We start from the raw sequence: 21,399 nt of genomic DNA, 5'->3' as shown, positions 1-21,399 counted from the left end.
CAGCAGCAGAACAATAGCTGCAAAATGTTTGCTGGAAATAAAAACCATAAAGAGAAGCAATCTGAACTAGCAATATGAGCTATGAATAACACACAGCAAAAGCAGATCCAGAGCCCAGGAGAAGGCCAACAAGGCAGGCAAATTAGCAGTGAGAGCTGTTGCCTAACATTAGTGTCAAGCAACGCTGGTAAGATTCAAAACACTCTGTTCAGTCCTTAGTCAAGCAAATTCTCACTCAAGTTAAAGGTGTTTTTTCCCGAGTAAAATCTGAGTAAGGACAGTATCTGGCCATGCAGAATACCTCATACAGTATGGCTGTGTTCCTTTGCAATATCAGAAATGCAACATAACATGCCTTGAAGGATAAACTCAATAAAAGATCAGTTTTTCCTCATGCAGGCATATTCATATTTATGAACCAGAATTGTTGCATAAGCTTTCCCTGTGGTCAGTGATCACAACACATGCAGAAAATCCTACCTTCTAGTATTCACCATCAATTGCCAGTGGGTATACTGCAAAGTAGGGACCTTCTGGACCATGAATACATCCTTATGTACAGGATACATTTCAGGAGCAGTAACTGTGCTACAGAGAGCAGCAGAGAATCTCAGTGTCTATGGGAAAGGAGAACTCTGCTGAGTCTCTTGCCACCGCTGTAAGTCCACCGTGGGATCGGCTTCATGTCAAGAACTACCGGCAGCAAGACGATGCTCTTTAAGGCACTCTGAGGAAATGGACTAAGTGAATTCCATTACCTTATTCTAGTTGTACTACTGAGCTGAATAAGGAAAGAACATTTAAGTATCTTTTAACTTCTTCCATACCAGACTTGGATTAAATATATGAAGACAGCCAGGGATGACAGAAAAAATGAGATGGCTCGAGCTTTAGGTGTTGTCACCACATGAATTTACAGCAATATTAGCTTTAAAATCAATGTGGAGGTGAGAATAAATCTTTGCAATCTGTAATACCTCCGTATTGTCGGTTCTTTGGTGAACTGTCAGTATTACTTTGGATTATGTATCTCACAGGTTTTCTGATGTTCTCAAACTGCAAATCTCATAATCAATAGGTGTCTACTTGTTTAATACATACCAGTTCTGCGGTACTTCATTATGCATTTTCATTCTCAACTATGAGTGTCAGGAAAACAGGCCACTGTAGGAATACAGATTCGAATGGTCTCTACCTGGCTCTCCATTTTGCATCTGCATATTTTTAGGTACAAAATTATAAACTGCTCCTAAACCCCAGGTCTTTGAAATCTTAATTTTGAAAAAAAAAACCAAACCCCAAACCAGTGAATTCAGCCACAGATTTTTCCAGAAGAAGTGGAGATTTTTCAAACCAGTGCATTTTGCATATTTTCCTGCACTTCACTGAGAAGTCCTCCATAGTAATTTTCTAACAAAATAAGAAAACTTGCAAATTCTGAGATGGATGAAATGAAGACATTGGGCTTTTCAAGCTCACAAAATTAATTAAATTGGGGGTCTTGGAGTAAAGAAACCATTTGAGCAGGGGGAAATCGCTGCTGTCTTCAGATCCATTACCAGCTCTCTTCCACGTAGTCTTAATCTAACCTATCTATCTCATACCTTTTACTCATATGTAGCAAATAGCTTTGCTATAGGTAATCTTGACAAAACATTTTAAGGCTATGAGGTTGTGAGATGTTTTGACAGAGAGGGGAGGGGTGTGAATTCTACTTTAGCTGTTTGCTCAGTGTTTTTCCTGACATTTTTTTCAGTAGTAAGTCCCATGTAATTGCTCCATAAATGAGCTAATGCAGAGAAAAGCTCTGCTCTAAGTGCGCTGGGTCTTTCAAAAGCTCCCCAAAGGGATTTAATAACATCCTGTCTCAGATAATCAGTGTCAGTTGTAGTCAGTCTAATCACATTCTCATGTGCAAGGTTGAAAAATAATTAGTAACTGTAAGATTTATTTATTTGCCTGATATACAAACACAAAAATTAATTTGTCATTTTCTGCAATTTACATGGGATATTGTTTTTTTCATTGGCAAATCATAAATCAGCAAAACTTACACACATTGTTGTCCAAAGCAACTGTGCATTTTAAAGGAAACAAAATGGAAAATGCTCCCAGTTCTGTCACTGCGTTGTTTCCTTTCTGAAACAACAGTTGTAAGGAACTTGTAAATATTAAAAACAATAAACAAGCCTATTTAAAAAGAATATTGTAGAGTCACAGTATACAAATAGTAGTGTACTACAGGAAAAATATCAGTCCCAAAAACCTGATGATAAAGTATTTCAGATTATCAGATTTTAAGATGACTTTTTGTTATGCCATAGCATGACTAACTTATTTTCCTCTTCTTTCTACAGAGCTTCCCTTATCCCTCGCTGATGTGATTGAGATCGACTCCAGTGTCAAGTGAGGTTCGAATTTGGGTATACTGTTGTAATAGCCTATGTTTCCTTGTCTTGTCCTAGAACACGCAGTATGTTACTTCAAATATTGTCTGTGGCTCATCTGACAATATTCACGGAAGATACTTACAGACCTATAGCCAATCTGAAAAAAAAAAAAAAGAGGTGGATTTCTCAGTGAAACATGATCAACGCTTTATTTCACCGCCTAGAAAAAAGCAACTAACAGTTCATCAGTTTTGGTGGCAGATGGTGATTGATCCACCATGCCTGGAGTAGACTCACACAGACTGCTTTGTCTGTTTGAGAAATAATATGTCATGAGAAAAGTAAACAAAATGCCCCTTACGCTCCCCTCTCCATATTTCACAGGTGAGTAAAATTTTTAGCATCTGATAGGTATAAAGATCCCTGGTTTGCATGCTACTCTTCAAAAACGCTGCTCTTTTTATGCTAGAATATACATGGTTATTTTATAAATGCCAATGCAAATCTGAACGATTTTTGTGAAATAATGTGTTTTTTGGAAGTTGGAGAATTTCATGGTTGCTCCATTTGTGAGTGGAAGACTTACTGAATAGACTGTAGCAGCCTCTAGGCAAAAGCCACCCCAAATCTTGCATCTGTTAAAGGGAGAAGGATTTTCTGTAGAGCAGGAAAGAATGTGTCCTGATCTGATTTTAGCTTAAACTCAGTGCTCTTTAAGACCTGAAGAGGATTTGAAAGTCACCGTTAAACTGGGTTGTGCTATTATGATTTCTGTACTTGCCCAATTTAGCCCTGTTTTACCCCAGTATGAAGAAGTTAAGCACAAGAACCACTATTTTTGCTTCTATTAACACCATGCAGCTATTTTAAGGGCATGCTTTTATAAACACTAATAACCCTGGATGAAACATTGACAGAGCAAGCTGGAAGAACCTCAGGGACTCCTTGGAACATACCGTCACGACTCTACCCCCACATCCCGTCCTCACTGAAGAGGCACATGGCAGCGATGCTGATTTAGCATCACAGACTTACAAGATGCTGTCAGCTGTGCTTGCTACCTACTTTCCTACCAGTCATGCCAATGTAGGTAACTGGCTGTCATCTCCATGGAACAAAGGCTGGAGCTAATAAAAATGTCAAACAATGCATTTTCTGTGAGGGGTTGGCAGTTCTATTCCTGGCATTACCCAGAACTACCTGTGACCACAGCACTAAATAGTGTAAAACTGCTTCAAGGACTGCAACAATGTATCTTAATCAATATTTTAAATATTATTCCCTAATTGAAAACCAGGGTCCTATGGAACCGTGCATCTCTCTAGTTGGGGTAATCTGCAGGGACTGGACCAGTAGCTCCACAGTGTGGGCACAGATACTGACAGAGTACCTGGGAATACAAGGAGGCCAGGAATGTCTATCGAGCAGAAAAGGGTAGAAGATAAGGAGACTTGTTATCAGCCAAGTTAATAGCTATTTTCTGTCAGTATAGGAATACAGAGATGTTGCTCTGCCAGCTCAGTTTAACACATTTTAGGAGATGGTGTTTCACTGGCAAAAGGCCAGCTGGGTTGGGCACCTCTCAGTATCTTTCTGATCAGGCACAAAAGTCCACTCTTTTTCCTCATGCCATTTCTTGTCTTTTTTTGCCCCACTCTTCTAACAAGCTCCTGCCATGGCTTCTCTTCACCTCCAGCTTTGCCTATCAGTGCAATTCCCATCTAATATTTTTCTGGTATGGCCACTGGCTTCTCTTGGTCATCAGCTGCTGCAATGCTGAAGGGGAAAGACCAGTTCCATGTCACCTCTTGAGAAACCAGGCACTACAGCAAGCTTCATCTGCCAGGAACAGTTAGAGAGGAAGTCTCGTTCAGTCTTGAAACTCTGGGATCAAGAACACTTAACTGAGATTGAAACAATGTGAGATTCAGTTGCCAAACTAGTATGTGTCTGTTAACCAGTTATGATCTTTTTTTTCCAGATGCTTTTAAAGTGTTCAACTTTGAATGTTTATAAAAATGTTATAGCACAAATTCTTGACACTCTGGAAGGCTCCTTGAAGCACCTCTCCTATGAAGACAGGCTGAGAGAACTGGGGTTGTTCAGCCTGGAGAAGAGAAGGCTTTGGGAAGACCTTATAGCAGCCTTTCAGTACCTGAAGGGGCCTACAGGAAAGCTGGAGAAGGACTGTTTATGAGGGCATGAAGTGACAGGACAAGGGGTAACCATTAAACTAGAAGAGGTAGATTTAGATTAGTTATAAGGAAGACATTCTTCACTGTGAGGGTGGTGAGGCACTGGAACAGGATGTCCCATCCCCGGAAGTGTTCAAGGCCAGGTTGGATGGGGCTTTGGGCAATGTGGTCTGGTGGAGGGTGTCCCTGCCCATGGCAGGGGGGGTGGAACTAGATGGTCTTTAAAGTCCCTTCCAACCCAAACCATTCTATGATTCTATGATTCTATTCTATGATTTTAGGTCCCAGCTCCAAAGCAGGCAGGTTGAGGACTTCTTAATGAAACAAAAAAATCATTAGCTATTTTTTTTTATGAGTAAACCCAGATTTTTTTTTTTCCTTAGTTATATTTTCAGAAATGTCTAAGGCATTTTAACATAAAAATATGGCATAAAAATTTTGGGTGACCTCAACAATCAGTGCTACCGGGTTGTATCTAGCTTACCTAACTATTTATCTATCTATATTTATCAAACCATGTGGGCAGACTTTTGTGGAGTAAATGTGTATGTTTATACACACACACATATGTGTATGTACATACTTTAAATCCACTATTTTCAGAAAATGTATGGGATAAACAGTATATAAAGCCTTTAAAGTTGAACTTCCATGCTCAGACTATAAAGAAGTGAATGAATAATTACAGCTGCATTAGGCATGTTGAATGAGCAGTTGTGGTAGGTTTGGAGCTACTTGCAATGTTTGATTTTGTTTGTTTATGTTTTCATATACATGTGTAGCCAAAACACAAATTATGTTTCATTCAGACACAAGGTAGTTGGTTCAATACAGGTGTACCGACAAAATGTAAGGATTTATGACTAAAGAACTAATGAGCTTTCTTTTCTTAAAACACTAAGATGCCATACTTTTTTGTGAATAACGCCACAGAAGATGCCATGAGCTAATCGGTTTTACATAAATTTCTAACAATTAGAATCTGGTTTAAGCTCTCAAAAGGATCCCTGGAAACAATGCATGTTTTTCCAAACTTTTTCAACTTTATGACATAAACTGGATGCTCCAGTTTGCATATGAACATCCACCATTAGCTTGAATCTAGTTAGGTATTACAACAAAATCCAAGACTGTGTGAAGCTTTGGAAACCTGGTTATCACTTCTCGGTATTACTGCTGCATCATGATTCTATGATTTTATTGTGGCTGTATGACTTCATATTCTGTCAGTCTTTAAATGCATGAAATATACTAACTGATCTGAAATTTAACAGCTGGCTGAGTACAATTTTACTGATGATTAGATTTGGGGAAAGAGAAACAGGTGCAGAAACACTCCCTTCTGCAACTATAGAAAAATATGATAGGAATTAGTCATTCAGTATCTGCATGGAAATAATCATAAATCTTAATAATATTTCATTTTGAGTCTCCTGCTTGGGAAACTGATCATCTGCATAGTGTGAAAAGCATTAGCTAGCTTTACTGTCTTGCAGCTTATAAACTATTACTATAGAATAAAACCAGTCACACTTCTCAGGGTTACAGATCATCTTTGCAATATAATTTAATGACAGCTGATAGTTTGCATACTGCTTAAATGCATTCTTGTGGAAAACAATAGCCATAAGTGCATTGTAAAGGTGCCAAAATATACCTGTTGTCTGTAGACATTTCCCGTTGGAACTATACTTGCTTATATGTTTGATACATTGCTACATATTTTACCTTCATGAAGTTTCAGTATTAGTAACGGCTCTCCACTGCTGTCACTGATAATATCCAACAGCTTTTCTGAGGCATTTGTTTTGATGATGAGTTTTTGTATGACAGCAAAATCCATTTTTCATGAGGAATGGTTTTCCGCATGCAGAAAAACAAATATCAGACTGACTTAAGGGCTGTCCTTTCCTCCATTTCCCTTGGGCTCTTTCCTTCACCTTGCTGAATAAGTGTTGTTTCTAATGTAATTAGGTCATCTCGAACCACCCCCCCACACACACTTTTTCTCTATCACAAATGCTTTGCTCCAGTGTCCCAGCAGCAGATCCATTTTTTGTCCTTTATTATGGTTTGACTTCAGGCAATCTTCATCCAGCTCCAGCTGTCCTCTCTGAGTCCACTTGACAAAGCTTTGTTTCAACGTGGAGAACATTATGGCAGTAAGTATCAGGCCAAGAAGACTTCTATGTCTAGAAGTGAATTTTTATCAATCTTAATGAGAAATATTTGGAAAAATCTTTTGGTTTACTAATATGGAATATTAGGATTCTTAAGCTATCAGCTGCATAAATTAGTCATATACTAAAAGCAACCTTCTAAGTCCTTTATTGCAGGTGTAATTCTCTCTTTTTCTCATTTTCCCACACTCTTCCTTGAAGACTCTAATTTGGGAGCTTTGGATAATCACTGACTCATTTTGTCATCTAGGAATGGACTATGTAAGAGGACTTTTCTAAATATATGGATGTATTTACTGCAGACATAAGCTGTGCTTGTATTTATATTTCATACCTTTTCCAAAATCTGCTATTATGTTTTTAAGTAGGCATGTGAATGTGTGAATAAAATACTGAATATAGAGTAGGATTACGTTTACTGAGAATAGCAGCTTTTTTGTGCAAAGACTTGTCTGTGCTTGCACAGTTCCAATAACCCATGCCTGGTGCCTGCAGAGAATCTGAAAGAACCAATAATTACAAGACATCCCTCTAAAACGACACTTGGTTTACATGGTAAGTAGAATAAAGCTAACATTTAAAACTGAAATATACTCCTTTCACCCCAAAGAGATATCCTAAATTATATCTGATAGCTCAATAACTTTAGTTTACTCACTGTTTTCTAAGCATCTCCAGTAAACTATCACGTGAGGTGTTTCAGCAAGAGAGGGAGGTGCTGGCATGCTGGGGAAAGGGCAGTGCTGCCTCTCTGGGAATGCTGTGCAGAATCCCAGTCACCCATTTGCAAAAGAGGGATTCAGTCTCAAAGAGATGCACTGAAAAGGCTTTTTCTAACTCTTAAGAGGCATCTTAGAAAACAACCTCAAAAGCTGAGTTGGTCTAGATCAGTCCAAGAAAAGAAAGACTGAGTGGGATGTGGCTGCCATTTAAAACATAATAGGAAGGAGGGGAAAATTATTTCCTCTAAAGAAAAGCAATGGCTTAAGAAGAAAGTGAACAGAAGTGATCATGATTACATTTTCTTCTGGAAATTAGAAGACTTTTAATGATGGAACAAATGATTGTGGAACAGCCTTCCAATAAGAGTAGTAGATAGAAAACCACATAGAAGATGGAGTATCTGGTTGCTGTAACCGCAGATAACTGTTCCAAAATGTCCAGGTTCCTAAATGTCTTTTTTTCCTAAATTGCTTTTTCACAAAAAGGCTATTGTCAATAAATTTATTCTAACAATGGATCTCAGCCCTTCCAAATCTTACTCCCTTCAGCGTTCAGTGACATTCAAGTAAATTGGTACTTGTGGGTGAACAGAAGTAAGCACCAGCTCAGTGCTGCCAATGACAGGAGTCAGAAATGGAAGAAATATCATTGAGAAAGCCAGTGTCAAGAGTCCTACCTTTTTCAACCTGATGTGGCTAAAAAAAATGTCATTTCATCTCGGCTAGCAATCCATTTATCAGTCCTACACTTCCATGTGTTTACAATACAAATGCACTGCAACAGAGCAGTTGTTGTATTTTCTATTGAGAATACTATGATTAGAGAGATAATATCTAGAGAAACTTTCCCAGGAGATGCTTCCAGGTAGCTTAAAATCAATAGAAATTATGACTGTTTTACATCTCTTCAGATTTTGCTTCTGGCTTGTCTATATAACCCTTATCTTTTACCCCTGAAGAGAATGGGTGCTTTCACTGTGGATAGATTTCTATGTTTCTTTTGCTCAGAAAATTAAGCACTGAGTGATCTGCTTCAGAAATCGGCTCACTGGAGAATTGGTAAATATGCATGTAAACAACTGCCCTAGAGTATAATCTGAGCTATTTTCGTGTTATAGTTTGGTAGGGTAGAAGAAGGAATTAATTAAAAAAACCAGAGACTAGATTTCAGTTCAGAAATTGTTTTTCTGTCTGCTCAGAAACCCAGTCGAGTCTTCCTCTCCTTCCTGCCACCACAGATTTAGATTATTTTTGCTAAATTCTGCTCTTAGTGAAGAAGTTATTCATCACTGACTGTACCTCTGAGGAAATAATTTAGTGGAATTGCCTGGGTTGGTTGGAATGCAGTTTATCCCTTGTATATCCATGCAGGTACTCTCAGTCCATCCTGCACTCTGTGGGGCTATTTGAAATTGATTCTTTCTAGTTTTATGTGTCTTCCATTATAAAGGACAGATTTTCTATTGTCTTAGGATACACTACATTCATTTTGAAGACACTTATCTATGCCAGGCACTGTTACATCGGACTCTTGGGTGTGTCAAATAAACAATATGGCTCCCAATGTAGAGAAAATCAGTTCACTTCTCTATCACTCAACTTGCTCTCCTACCCTTTTCCCTTCTCATCCATTTAAAGTATCAGTTCATTGAAGGGGGGGAAATCTCTTAGGATTTTGGGAGAACAGCATGCAGTGTAATGAATCCTTGTCTCAGGATGGGACTTCAAGCGATATAGTAAAGAGAAAATGACAGGAAGATTCAGGTGGTGTCACTTGAATGGCGAGTCTTTTGAGAAATCAAGAAACAAGCTAGCAAGAACATTATGTGAGGGATGGCAGTCCCTGAGATGTATTAAAAACTTCCTAATACTCTCAGATTTGTTTGGGCTTAAATTTCTGGTTAGCTAATGGAAAGATTTGAAAATTATTTTGTTATCCTGAATATCTTTTTAAACCAGACAAGTATCAATGAAAAGGTTGAATTTGGAATAACACAGGCTCAGAGGTAAAGATAATGCAGAATTTCACCTCCCCCTGGATGAGCGCTGCCAGGGGAGTGGGCACCGCTGGGATGAAGAAGCAGATGTGGTGCTCCTGCTTGTGCCAGAGCAAGGGGCCACGACTGCTGCTTCTGCAAGAGGGATGAGCAAGAGTTTTCAGCCTGCTCACAGCATCCTTTCCCTTGGCAGTAACAAAGGCAGGTCTCTGGCAGAGGCAAAGCAGGCAGCTGCCCCAGCATGTGCATACTTTGTCTATGTCTAGAGCTGGCTCTGCAAATCCCATTCCATTTATTTCAGGGCTTGAATCATATACTATACCTGGCGCAAGGCCCATTCTGTGCTTTAAAAATGCTTTGGGGGGAAAAAAAAGGCACTGCAAAACAAAATTGCCAGGTGTGAGCAATCAGAGCACAATTAAATCTATTATGAATGGAATGAATTATCTCCTTAAAAAAATATTAGCTGTTGTGGAACATGTCTCATTCAGCAATTAAAAAATATATACGTTCAGGTGAGTCTTATTACTGCTTGGCTAACTCCTGTTACTTCTTCATACTCTCTTTTTCCAGAATTGGATGTGTTGCAGAAAACAGACTCAATCTTCATCCAGATGTACATCAGTGAGTCACGGGCATGAGACTGCTTTATTCAGTATAGACAATGTCTAACTATGATAACAGAAAACTAATGGATACTTTTAAAACTAGAGAGATATAAATGCAGGATGGTGAGAATTCAATGGCAGGCAATACACCTCTCAAAGGACGGCCATTGAGGATCAAAGGTGAGACAGGCTCTGAAGTAGTACTTGGCTGAAGTGCAGGTCGTGCTTTCAAGACGTGAATACAGAAAGGTTATTCTCTCTAACCAGTCTCACAGACACCTACATTTGGGATTTTGGGGTGCCCTGGGAGGTTGGACAGACACTGAGCTGCCCGGGGCCAAGCGGCCAGGCTTCCCAGCACTGCTGTGATTCCTCTGCAAGGCAAGACATACAGGTCCCTGGAGAATCTTGACCAGTGCTTCAAATCCACCTAACCTATAGGGACGGGCACTACAGAGTTAGCACAGACCCCAGCTGTGATGTCATTTTTTAAGAACGCAGTGGTGATGGTATATATCACACACTTTCGGTGGTTTGAACAGGGAGCACCGATTTGTTTCAATTTGAGACACCGCAGTCCTGCTTCTATTTTTCTCAGGATATACCATTGCTAGATGGCTATCAGCATAGATTTCCATGTCTTCCATTGAAACCTGGCACTGGATAATACAAAGCCATGAAGCCAGCAAGAGAGAAAGAAAAAAAAGTTCTGTAGCTCATTTCCTTGACTATATGGTATTTCTCTCTTTCTTCAGCTGTTTAAGGTCTCAGGGCTCCTTATTCAAGTGGTCTGAAAGTCCCCTTTGGACCCAGGGATCTCTTCTTGAGGTAACACAGTGCCTGTATTTTGTGCCCAGGAGATGATTTGGCCCAGATACCAGAAGACCAAGCATGCGTGATTTTAGATGCAGTGTGCTAATGCTAACTAGGCTGTGCAAATAATTGAAATTTTAATACATTCTTTTGGATTTGGCTGCCGAGTGCAACTGATGGCTAATTGGGCCTGAGGTTTGTAACAGTGTTAACTTGTTACAGTACAAACGTGGAAACCAGAAGGTCTGATCTGGTGGCTGATCCTGTCAAACAAAACAAAAACATGTACAGGAAGCCAGAATTTCCAGTACGATAGTGGGACCAAAACACGTGGAAATCTGGTTCCTACTTTTGCAAGTTTTACTGACCAAAAGCAATTAGAATCAAATTCCCATCTCAGCCAGAGGATAGCATTGTAATACGCCCTAATGTCTCCTAAGGCTCTGAGTCAGTCCTGGAGGAGGTGGAAAAGTATCATGTAGCCCATATAATCAAATATTTTAGGGATGCAGAGGCCAAGTGAGCCTGTTAACACCAGACTGTACTCCCTTCACTCTCGTGTAATTCTGGTTCCTCTAACTTTCCCATGGCCCCTGCTAAAACGTATCTCTTTTGCCAGAAACGTACTACTGCTTGATAGCTGAGTAACGGGTTTTGTCTCTTTGCAAAATACCGGCTTCAGGCTCCTGCCAGTTCCAGACCAGAGCTGCAGCCTCTTGGCTCCTACAAGCGTAGAAAGTGTCGGGTTAAACCAGGGTAGATCAAAAGGTTGTCTCTGAGCAAAAGAACTCTTTTGTTTGACTTCTGAGCTGGGGAAAGCATCATGCATGATAAACAGACATCACAACTCAGCTAATGAAAATGACAGCAATTGGGTAGCACTTGATTAGCAGGTAAGCAGTCCTCCCCCACCCCAATCAGGTGACAAAGACCTAAGTGGTATTTGCAGAAGCTGGTGACTACTTAATAATGTTATAATCTGCAAGGGACCCCTGGCAATGTGAGAGATGAGAGAGAAGTGTTTGTGGGAGAAAGAAGCTCTAAATAGGCTAAATGGCCCTATGGCCATGTTTAAGGTAGCTCAGATGTGAAAACAGTAAGTCCTCAGTTACCAGATAGTTAATTCAGAACAGTTTGGTTCTTTTTGCTGTGACATGTTCTCTGTGCTTTATAGAAAGAGAATTTCAGGAGCTGAAGGGCTACCTGCAGCACAAGATCATAGAAAGGACCGAAATTTCTGTTGTGCCTGAGCAGTAGCTATTCTGCAGGAAGGGTGACAACCTTGACTATCACCAGAGGCTGCTCTGACTCACTGCTAACCACTGCACCATTGCAACTGTGAACATCTGAGCTCTTGGTATTAGAATTCAGAATTTTTTTACCGTATCTTTTTCTCTGTCTCTGAGCACAGCTAAACAGTGGATTTTGTTAGCTATTTCAGCAGCAGCTAATCACTTTCAATCTATCCATCCTCTTTTGGAAAGAAGCTGCACTCTTCCATTGCTACTGGAAAGCTTAAGCTTGATCCTGGCAGCTGTTTTATACCTTTAGATGAGCAATTTTCTTGAATACTCACAGGAGTATCCAGTTAAGGTCTTTAGAGCTTGTTCTGACAGAATTTTTTCTTCCTGACTCCCTTCCTCCTTTGCAAAGTGTATTTCAGCATCATCTCTGAACTTCCTACTGGCAACTACCTCTTTGCTGAGAAGTGACATCCTTTCATGGTCTAATGCCCAGTGTCTTGTTCCTGTCTTGTTTTCATGTAATCTACTTTTAGCAGCTCCAGACATCTTGGCAGGAGGGCTGAAGCACACTCACTAGCTGTATTTCCTGGCCTTTTTCTGATAAGACTTAGAGTTCCTCTGTTCCCTATGGACCCTGAAATGAACAAAATGGAAGGGGAATGCAAAATCTGACTCTCTTTCTCCCTTGCTGTGTTGAAGTGCAACAGGAATGGCAGTTTCTGCATGGCAGTGAATACAGATGTGTTAACTGGACAGCAAGACGGTGGAAGGGTATGGGCCCAGCCATGTCCTCTGCCTGCATCACTGACCAACATCTGGGAGAGCTCCATGGGAATCTAGCAATGAATCTCCACAATTCCTTTTTCATAGGATGTGTCTTAAAGGCACATTTTTATACTTTAGGATGAATTCCTGCCCTGGTCAAGTTAGTGTTGAAGATCCAGCAGGAATTTGGATTTGAGCTGCTGCTTTGATTTCTTGTGAGTTCTCTGGCTATACCTGTGGCCAAAGTTAACGCTTAACACTTGTATCTCACGATATGACAAAAGCTTTGTGCTCTTTAGGTGATTGTCTACCAATAGATTATGTATCTATACCCTGGCAGAGCCATGAGCTACTACTTTCTGACTCCTGAAGACTAATCCAGGTAGATGATCAGCTCTATCACCTCATATTAATCAGACCATAGTTAGCAAAAGAAACCCACATATTAGAACGCCCTGATATTTGCCCCCTTTTCATTGCTTTTCTTTCTCAACATATTTCAGAAACATTTCAACCAAACCATTTTTCTTGGACAATTAGACTGAGATAAGGCTACAGAAATGGGAAACTGAGGGAGAAGAAGGAAAACTTTAACATTAGCTAGTGATGTGTTCAGTCAACTGTGCACATTTCTGGTTTATAGTATGAGTTAAAAAGAACTAGTACATTGAGTATCAGTAGTAATAGCTCACTAAAATAAATGTGGATTTTACACACCTTGTAGAAAGTTGTGTGACCATTTCAATTGTAGCTAAATACTTCATCAAGTGTTATGGAAAATAAAAAAATTATTTCCATTGGTAAGGGTTTTACATCCCGGTGTGAAATGACCTTTCATTTCAGACCAGTCTTGTTCTCTGATTAACTCCTATGAGTAGGGTAAAAGTATTAATACATTTTTCTATCTATCTTCACCTCACTGATGTTCAAGCTCAGGTTCTTTCCAACTCTGCACTTTTTTAGAGGATAGTAATTTGCTGAAGGAATTCTTAGCAAGCTGATGTCAATCTGATTATGATTAACAATAGGTTCCATTTCCATTTCCCTCCTTCAAATTGGATTGAATGATGGCAGTACAAGTCAGAAAAAAAGATTTAAAATAAGCTGAGGTGTCTCTAGAGTTCTGTAAATAAAAGGTTCATTCTTTTATGGTAGGCAGCCATTTTTTGTATGTATCCCAACACTTTTCTCTTCATGTGGACCTGACAAGGTAAATGAGTAATAAAAATGAAACAGGCAAGGTAGATGCAAGGAAAATGCAGTTGTCTGGATTTATCGAGCCCACTTGATGGTGTTGAAATTATTTTTTCTTATTTTATAGCCATCATTCTGTTCACGCCTGCTAGTGTATGTCAAACACCACATGAATGAATAAACAAACCTTTCTTATGTGTAAATGGAAATGATGTACTCTAAAATTAGTGTGTCTACTTCAGCCCAGAATAATAGATACTGAAAGATTTGTTCTCTTCTTTTTTAAATTGAATTTAAGTATAAATATGAAATATAACAGCTTTTAATTAAAATTGACAGTCCCAATAATTGAGAAGGTGGAAACACATGGGTAGCCCCACTAAAGACTTATAAGGAGCAGGCAGGTGAACCACCACAAGTGCTGGGGAGGCAGCACAAAGGCTAAGCATGTTGGGTATGCTCTCAGCAGCATATGTGGCCTCTGAATCATCAGCTCTCTGGTGGAAGCAATGGGTCACAGGAGTGTTTTGGTGGGAGGCTTTGACCTGCAGATTACTTGGTGCAGGCGGGCTGTGTGGACTGATCTCAAGGGAAGGATGCTCATTCCCAGAATTGTCTCCCTCTAGCATTTGCTGAAGACTGTCTGAAAAGTTCTTGAGAGATACCACTGGGACTTGGGAAGACTGCAGAAAGAGGTGCCTGACACACAGCTCCTGAGAAGGTTATCAGCTGCCTACATCTGTGCTGCTTCAGATGACCTGTGATGGAGAAAGGTCTGAGGAATCCCCATTTGGAGAGCCTGGGCTGAAGCAGAAAGGTTAAAGGATGGGAGACAAGGTATGGAGACAGAAAAAGAACATGCACTCCTTTCTCCAACAATTTGCTAACTATTTGTGCCTCCTTGTATGCTACAGCTGAGGTGTTTGTTTGCTGTAGCCTCACCTGCCCTCTGCAACGGGGGAAAGGAGCAGTAAGTGTCACTGTCAGTCACTCTGTCCCTCCTAAAGGAGAGACCTCTATCCCTGTGGAGCCTGATGCAACCAGTAAAATATAAACCCAAGGTCCCCTGCAGAGAAACCTTAGGCTGAACCCTCAGCTCACAGGACTGATGTTACTGAACCTGCAGTAACTCATACCACGTAAGCTTTTGGCTCATGATATTTCATGCTGTCTTAAAAATAAGGATTATGTTAAGGCTTTAGGTTTTGTTCCTCATCCTGTGTGACTGGCAGTACTTAGAAAAATCTGAGGTAGAGATATTTTAAGTATCTGTAGTCTTGGAACAATAACTCTACAGAGAGGCATCATTATGAAACACTCCAGTATGCTAATCTAGATGAAAAGTTGTAATTGAATTTGGATACTTAAGGTTAGGGCCATGTGTGGAACCTTGAGTAAAATCTGTGCTTTTGAGACTGAGATGTTGATGGCAGATAGAGAATATGTCTCTTGTGGTGTCAGACACAAAGGTTTTAATCAAGTAATGTCCTTTGCTGGACTTTTTTTTTTATTTCCCAATTTATGTACTCCTTTCACTCTTCATGGAAGCTATGTTTGTGTCACACAGTCAGTGGGGAAACCTCTGTATTTAACAAGACAGATGCAGTGTTGGTGTCTCTCTCCTGTGGCCCTGAAGCACTTTGGGCATATGCAAATGCTAAATGAGCTAAACAAAATGCTTTCAGAGATGCACTATAGTGAACAGGCTGCAAACACAGTCTTTGGGCCAAATTAGCACTGCTGTGTTGGCCAGTGAACGAGTACATTTCTGCTGTTAAGAATGATGTGTTTACCTATGTCTCAAACATAGTAGTAGTTTATGGTCACTAATGGGTAAATTATGGCTGTTTCTGTATGATAGTATAGCAGAATATGCTTCATTCCTTTATTTCGCAAACTACATAAAATATCACAGGCAGTATTTGCAGAATGCAGAAGAGGTGTTTCTTTTTTCCAATCTCCATCATCTTGACAAACACAAGGTTTTGAAATTTCGAAACTAATGCAAGGAAGGCAAATATTAGGACCTCAAATTGTGAGCGCTTTCCTGACATGTTGTTTTACATGAATGAGGGACAGCAGTAGATGTGTAATGGATGCTCAATAGTGAACTACTTGGGTACTGCTACCAATGCTAGAGGTAAACAGCTTATTGCCCTAATCTCCCTCTCCCTTATTGTTCAGGGTAAAGAAAGATTGTGCTTGAAGGTATATCAGATCTGCCTTTTATTGTGTAATGTGAATAGACTGTGGGCTATATAGTTTATCTCCCTCTGTGCTAGATTATCTGACATCCAACACTGTTTAGCCACTGCACCTTATATCCCTCTTTCTCTTCCTTCAGCTTCCCACCTAATCAAATCTCACAGACAATCTAAACAGAAAACAAGGCACAAAGAAACAGTTAAAGAACATTTCACCATTTTTATAGTAATACAAGATTAAGTACTTTGGGCCACAAGGATGTGCTCCCTGCTATCATGTTTTATAATCCATTTAATCAACTGATCAGGATTTTTCTTAAAATTAATTTAGTTTTAATCTTTAGCCCCATTTTTATGGTTAGAAATAGTCTTTCAACTGCAAGACTAAACATATGCCTGCTCAGTTCGTGCTTGTTTTTTATACCTGTGCTGCCTTGTAACTTAAAGCATTCATCTCCCTCTCTGCTTGGTCAAATCTTTTGTCTACTGGTAAAGAACAAGATTTGCGGGGGGGGGGGGGGGGGGCAGGGAGAGGAGAGGCAGCCAGAAAAAAACATATTTGGGAATAAGTGAAGTTTAACAAGGAATCTCCATGTAGTTGAGGTGTTTGGTGAATTTGGAGATTGACCTTTTCTCCTTTGTCCTCCTGCTAGTGCTGGCTTAAGTCTGCTATATCCACTGATTTTGTGAGATTTGGTTCTGTGAAAAAGGAATCACACAAATCCAGCTGAGGAAAATGCAAGGACAACCTGCGAGAGCACCCTAACACCTCGTGGGGTGAGGTTAGAGGGGACTGAGCAGGTTGGACAGGGCACTGGGGGGAAGGGGCTGACCAAGAGTTGTGTGAGGTGAAGAGCACTTTTGCTCTGTTTCTATCTTGAAGATTGATCTCTTCTATTTTAACTCTGAATGTTTGATGTTGTCACTAAAGCAGTTTCATAATTTCAATAAAGATCAGATAGTTATTTTGGTAGTTTTTTGAGGAGGGCTTGTTGATTGCTGCTGTTGGCACTCTGCTTGCTGTGTTCTCCAAATGAACGGTGTAAATGTTTGTTTACTGCTCCCAACTTCAGAGTGCCTTTATCACCACAGTCACAACGCAATGAGGTTTTTGAATGCATCATCTCTCCCAGTGAAAATGAGAGCACTGAGCCAAAGAGATCTGGGCTCAAAGCCTGGTGTCAGAGCCAGGGTGGGAGCTAATACCTTCCTGCCCCTGAATTCTCCATGCAATGCTGATGTGCCCCTTTCCCCAGGTGTCCCTGGGTTTGCTGTCCTTTGCAGGCAAGCCTGGGGAGGTGGCAGTGAAATGAAAAGGGTTTCATCAGAAATCATTCCTCTTAAACTGTAATGTATTCCCTGCATAACAAGGCTGTGTGTTCCCCCAGAAGAGAAGAATCCATCCCTTAACTTAAGCTAAGGTGCTTCCAAGAGGGAAGCCTGCTCTATGGCAGAAACACATGTGTTGTAAATGTCAGATCACTGGAAGATTTAGATTTTGCTGTGTCCTTTGTAGCACAGGCTACAACTATTTCTTCGTTCAAGTAGTACAGCTTGGCTGGGGAGCTGGTAAGGAGAGTCTGAGACTTTTTTCTTACCTTGCAGGTACTTTCTGTGTGACTTAATCCCTTCCAGTCCTAAGGAAAAGCTTTTTCTCATGTACTCTCATGAATTGCACAAAATAATATCAAATAAATTTTTGGTATTGTGATCTTCTTTGTAAGTGTTAAGTTCTCTGCCTTCAGTGGTCAAGTGAAGTCCTCTGGGGGGGCAGGTTCAAAATTCTGGCTAGGTTCAAAATAACTGCTGGACTTAGTGACACAACTCTTCTTCCCATTGGTGCCTGTTATTTTTTCTTTTTTTTTTATTTTTTAGGCTGCTCTCTGATTTTCATTATGGCTTGTTTTTAATAGCACACTTGGTCCTCTGGGAAGTGTTTTTATAGTGCTACAATCAAGTAACCCTCTTTCCTCTTGTAGGCTGATTCCAGTAGTGGGGTGTTCAGAGACTGAAAATGTTGTTCAACTTTGCATGTTGAGGAAAGAGTGTTTTTGTGCTGTCACGGAGTGCACAGCGTTTTGAGTAAACAAAATTCAAACTTATTTCGGGCCACTTCAGAGGTGGTATGCTGGCTGGGGTTATGAGATCTTGAGCAGGGATTTTTAAGATTTTCTCATAATACTAAATAAATATGGGTTACTGTAAGATCTTTTCAGAAAGAGATTAAGCCTCTGGCTTTCCAAATAGGTGTTTCTCAAACTGAAATTCATATGAAAAACTTACAGTGAGAAGAGGGTGAGAAGGCACAGTGATGGACAGGCTGATTACACTATATTGGAAGACCTATTGATTGAACAGTGCATCCAGTTCAGTATGTTTAATCACTTTCCGCTTTGTGCAGTTTGGTTTATAGCCCTGAGTTGGCACGGTTCTTGCCTGCGCATGTGGGTAATGGAATAAAAGCAAAGGGCTCTGAGGGATTCTTGAACTTGAAGAAACATCATGTACTACAAGTAATAATCTGTTCTGGGTAGGTGTGTACAGCTTGGTAGTGGGTCTTTTATTGTTATTTTATTTTGCAGCATCAGGTACTTAAACTGTGCCTGGAACCACACCATTCATGTCCCTTTTGTCCTCTAGCTACTAGTAGCAACGGCACTACCTTAGCAGTACTGGTGGAGGTGATTGGAAAAGATGTCAGTGTTAATATGAAGAATGCCACTGTTTGGTTTAAAGCAAAAAAAAAATCTTATACAATGGTGTGCCACACATCAATTATTTTTTCTCCCTAGCTCTGAGCTGTAGCTGATCTCTGTATTTGCAGCATACCTTTTACTGCAACATTTAGACATTTTCAGATTTGGTGCTTAGAAGTGTTTGATGTTTATTTAACTAATTGGAGAAAATACAGAGTATCCACTTTCATAAATGAAAGAGCAAAAATTAATCAAAGAGTATCCACATTATTCTGAAGTAGTAGATCAACTAAGTTAAAATGGAGTTCCACACTAAGATTAATTATGCTCTGTGCTTCCTGTTGAGTAATTAGATTCAATAAAAATCATTTGGTACAATCTGCCATTTCAGTGAGTATTTAGCAGTGTGTAATGGGCTGAGATGTGTTTTATGCAAGAGACTTCAAGTCTATTCCATTTAGTATCTGAGAAAGGACTTGTGCACGTTCATGGGAAATGTGGGGCCTGGCTTACCCAGCTCTTTGGGAGCAGTGATATAACAAATGTGCCCAACAGCAGTACTCTTCTGGCAGCTGGAAAAGCACTTCCCCAGGGCAGTGGCTCCCAAATGGAGTTTCATCTTCTCCCACGTAAGTGCATCCCTGAGGAAGTGAGTCTGCTTAGGGACTGGGAAGCATGCTGGGAACAGACTGGGAGAGATGGTGGTGTCAGGGATGGGACAGGAGGGTTCTTGTGAGGCACTGTGGTGAGCAAGGGGAACATTTGACTTTCAGAAGCTTCTTGGGCATTTACTGTTGTGATCATTTCCCATCCTTGGTTGGTATAGAGGGTCAGAGAATAGGGTGGTCTCCAAATTGGCCAAAGCAGCTGCCCCTTTGAGGCTCCAAGTTTGTTCCTGTCATCTGTTTTCTACTCTGTTTCTGGCTATTTTCTCCATAGCCTCTCAGATCTAGTCCCCAGATAAGAAAGCAGCCCTCAAATTGGATCAGATAATACATCTCATCCTGGACAAATGCTGACCCCCATACTCCATCTAGTTAACTTAAGCACCTTCTTTCCCACAACTGCAGTTGTAGGGGCACTCTCTTGATGTTTTTCTTTGAGGGACAGGTATTAGATCAAGAAAAGGTTCATAAAGATTTCTCTAAATATTTCTAAACTTATCACCCTTTAATTAGTTAGCATAAAATGGGCAAAATAACATATACATGCATTTGCCCCCCCTCCCTTTGTTTTCCTACAGTCCAGGAAAAGATTTTTCTGAGCCATCTGAGACTATTCCTGTCCACTTAATTCACCCCAATTACAAATACTCTTTTAGGGACAGCTGAGTTCTTTCTTTGCTGAGACCTCTTGTTATGAGAGGGTGCTGCCCCAAGTATTCATCTGACCTTTCCACTGCTTTTTACTTTGACTCTGCTCTGAACAATGACTGGATGGTGGGTTTGGCCAGCAAACCACTCCCCAAAAACGGGTTTACTCTCCCTGCAAACTTCTTCAGTTACTGTGATGTTCTGTGAGGAGTGCAATAGAAGTGTTAGGATTCCTGCCAGAATACATCCAAACAGACAATATTCAATTGTGTTATAAATCTGTATAATTGCTTTTGTTAAACAGCCTGTATTCTGATGTCTGGACTGATCAAAACTTTTCTATAGGTGTTTTGGTATTTACTTATCAGGTTCATATTCTGGCTCTCAGTTATATTCTTAAATTTTATGGACTTCAACAGGACTCTAGTTGCATTGCTGTTGTCAGACTCTTGGCTCTTCACCTTTACAATGATCAGGGAAAACAGCACACCACAAGGATACACAGAAATCTAGCATTGGTATGTGCAGACAAGGAATTGGTTGCCTGACCACAAGCACAAATATGGTATGTATATCAATATGTGAGAAGTGTGTGTGTTCATGTCTGCCTACTGATGCCCACAACTGAAACTTTCTAATGGAAAATAGGGAACTTGTCACAGTCATTTCTGGATGGAAACCCTTTGTCTCTTTTTTCTGTAAATGCTTTTCTTTAAATGAAATCGTTACAAAAATACATAATTATAACTGATTGAGCTTGATGTTTATTAGAACTTACTCTGCTGGATGGCATCTTTCACAGGGGGGTGGGGTAAATACTTATGTCCTTAAATTGAATCATGTAAAAAAAAAAAACCCTACTGAAATTAAATACATCTGCAGTTGATACAGATGTTGCCCTTTAAACTCCAAGTCCCTCCAGTGGGAATTCCAGTGTATAAAGGAGTTGGAGTGGGGGTATGTAGAATTACAGAATAAATTAGGCTGGAAGGTGTTTCTGGAGGTCATGTGATCCAACTTCATGTTCAAAGCAGATCAGGATGCTTAGGGACTTCTCCAGTCAAATTTTGAATATTTT

General features: G+C 40.1%; 1 protein-coding gene across 7 annotated transcripts in view; it reads right to left on the bottom strand.

Moving 5' to 3' along the window:
• Window positions 1-21,399, bottom strand: part of BEGAIN (brain enriched guanylate kinase associated) — a 163,334-nt gene that overhangs the window by 74,685 nt on the left and 67,250 nt on the right. The gene's annotated exons all lie outside the window — the stretch shown is intronic.

This window comes from Balearica regulorum, chromosome 5, assembly GCF_011004875.1.
Source record: "Balearica regulorum gibbericeps isolate bBalReg1 chromosome 5, bBalReg1.pri, whole genome shotgun sequence".
Lineage (NCBI taxonomy): Eukaryota > Metazoa > Chordata > Aves > Gruiformes > Gruidae > Balearica > Balearica regulorum.
The sequence above is the reverse complement of the archived record's forward strand: the minus strand, read 5'-3'. Positions and strand labels throughout refer to the sequence as shown.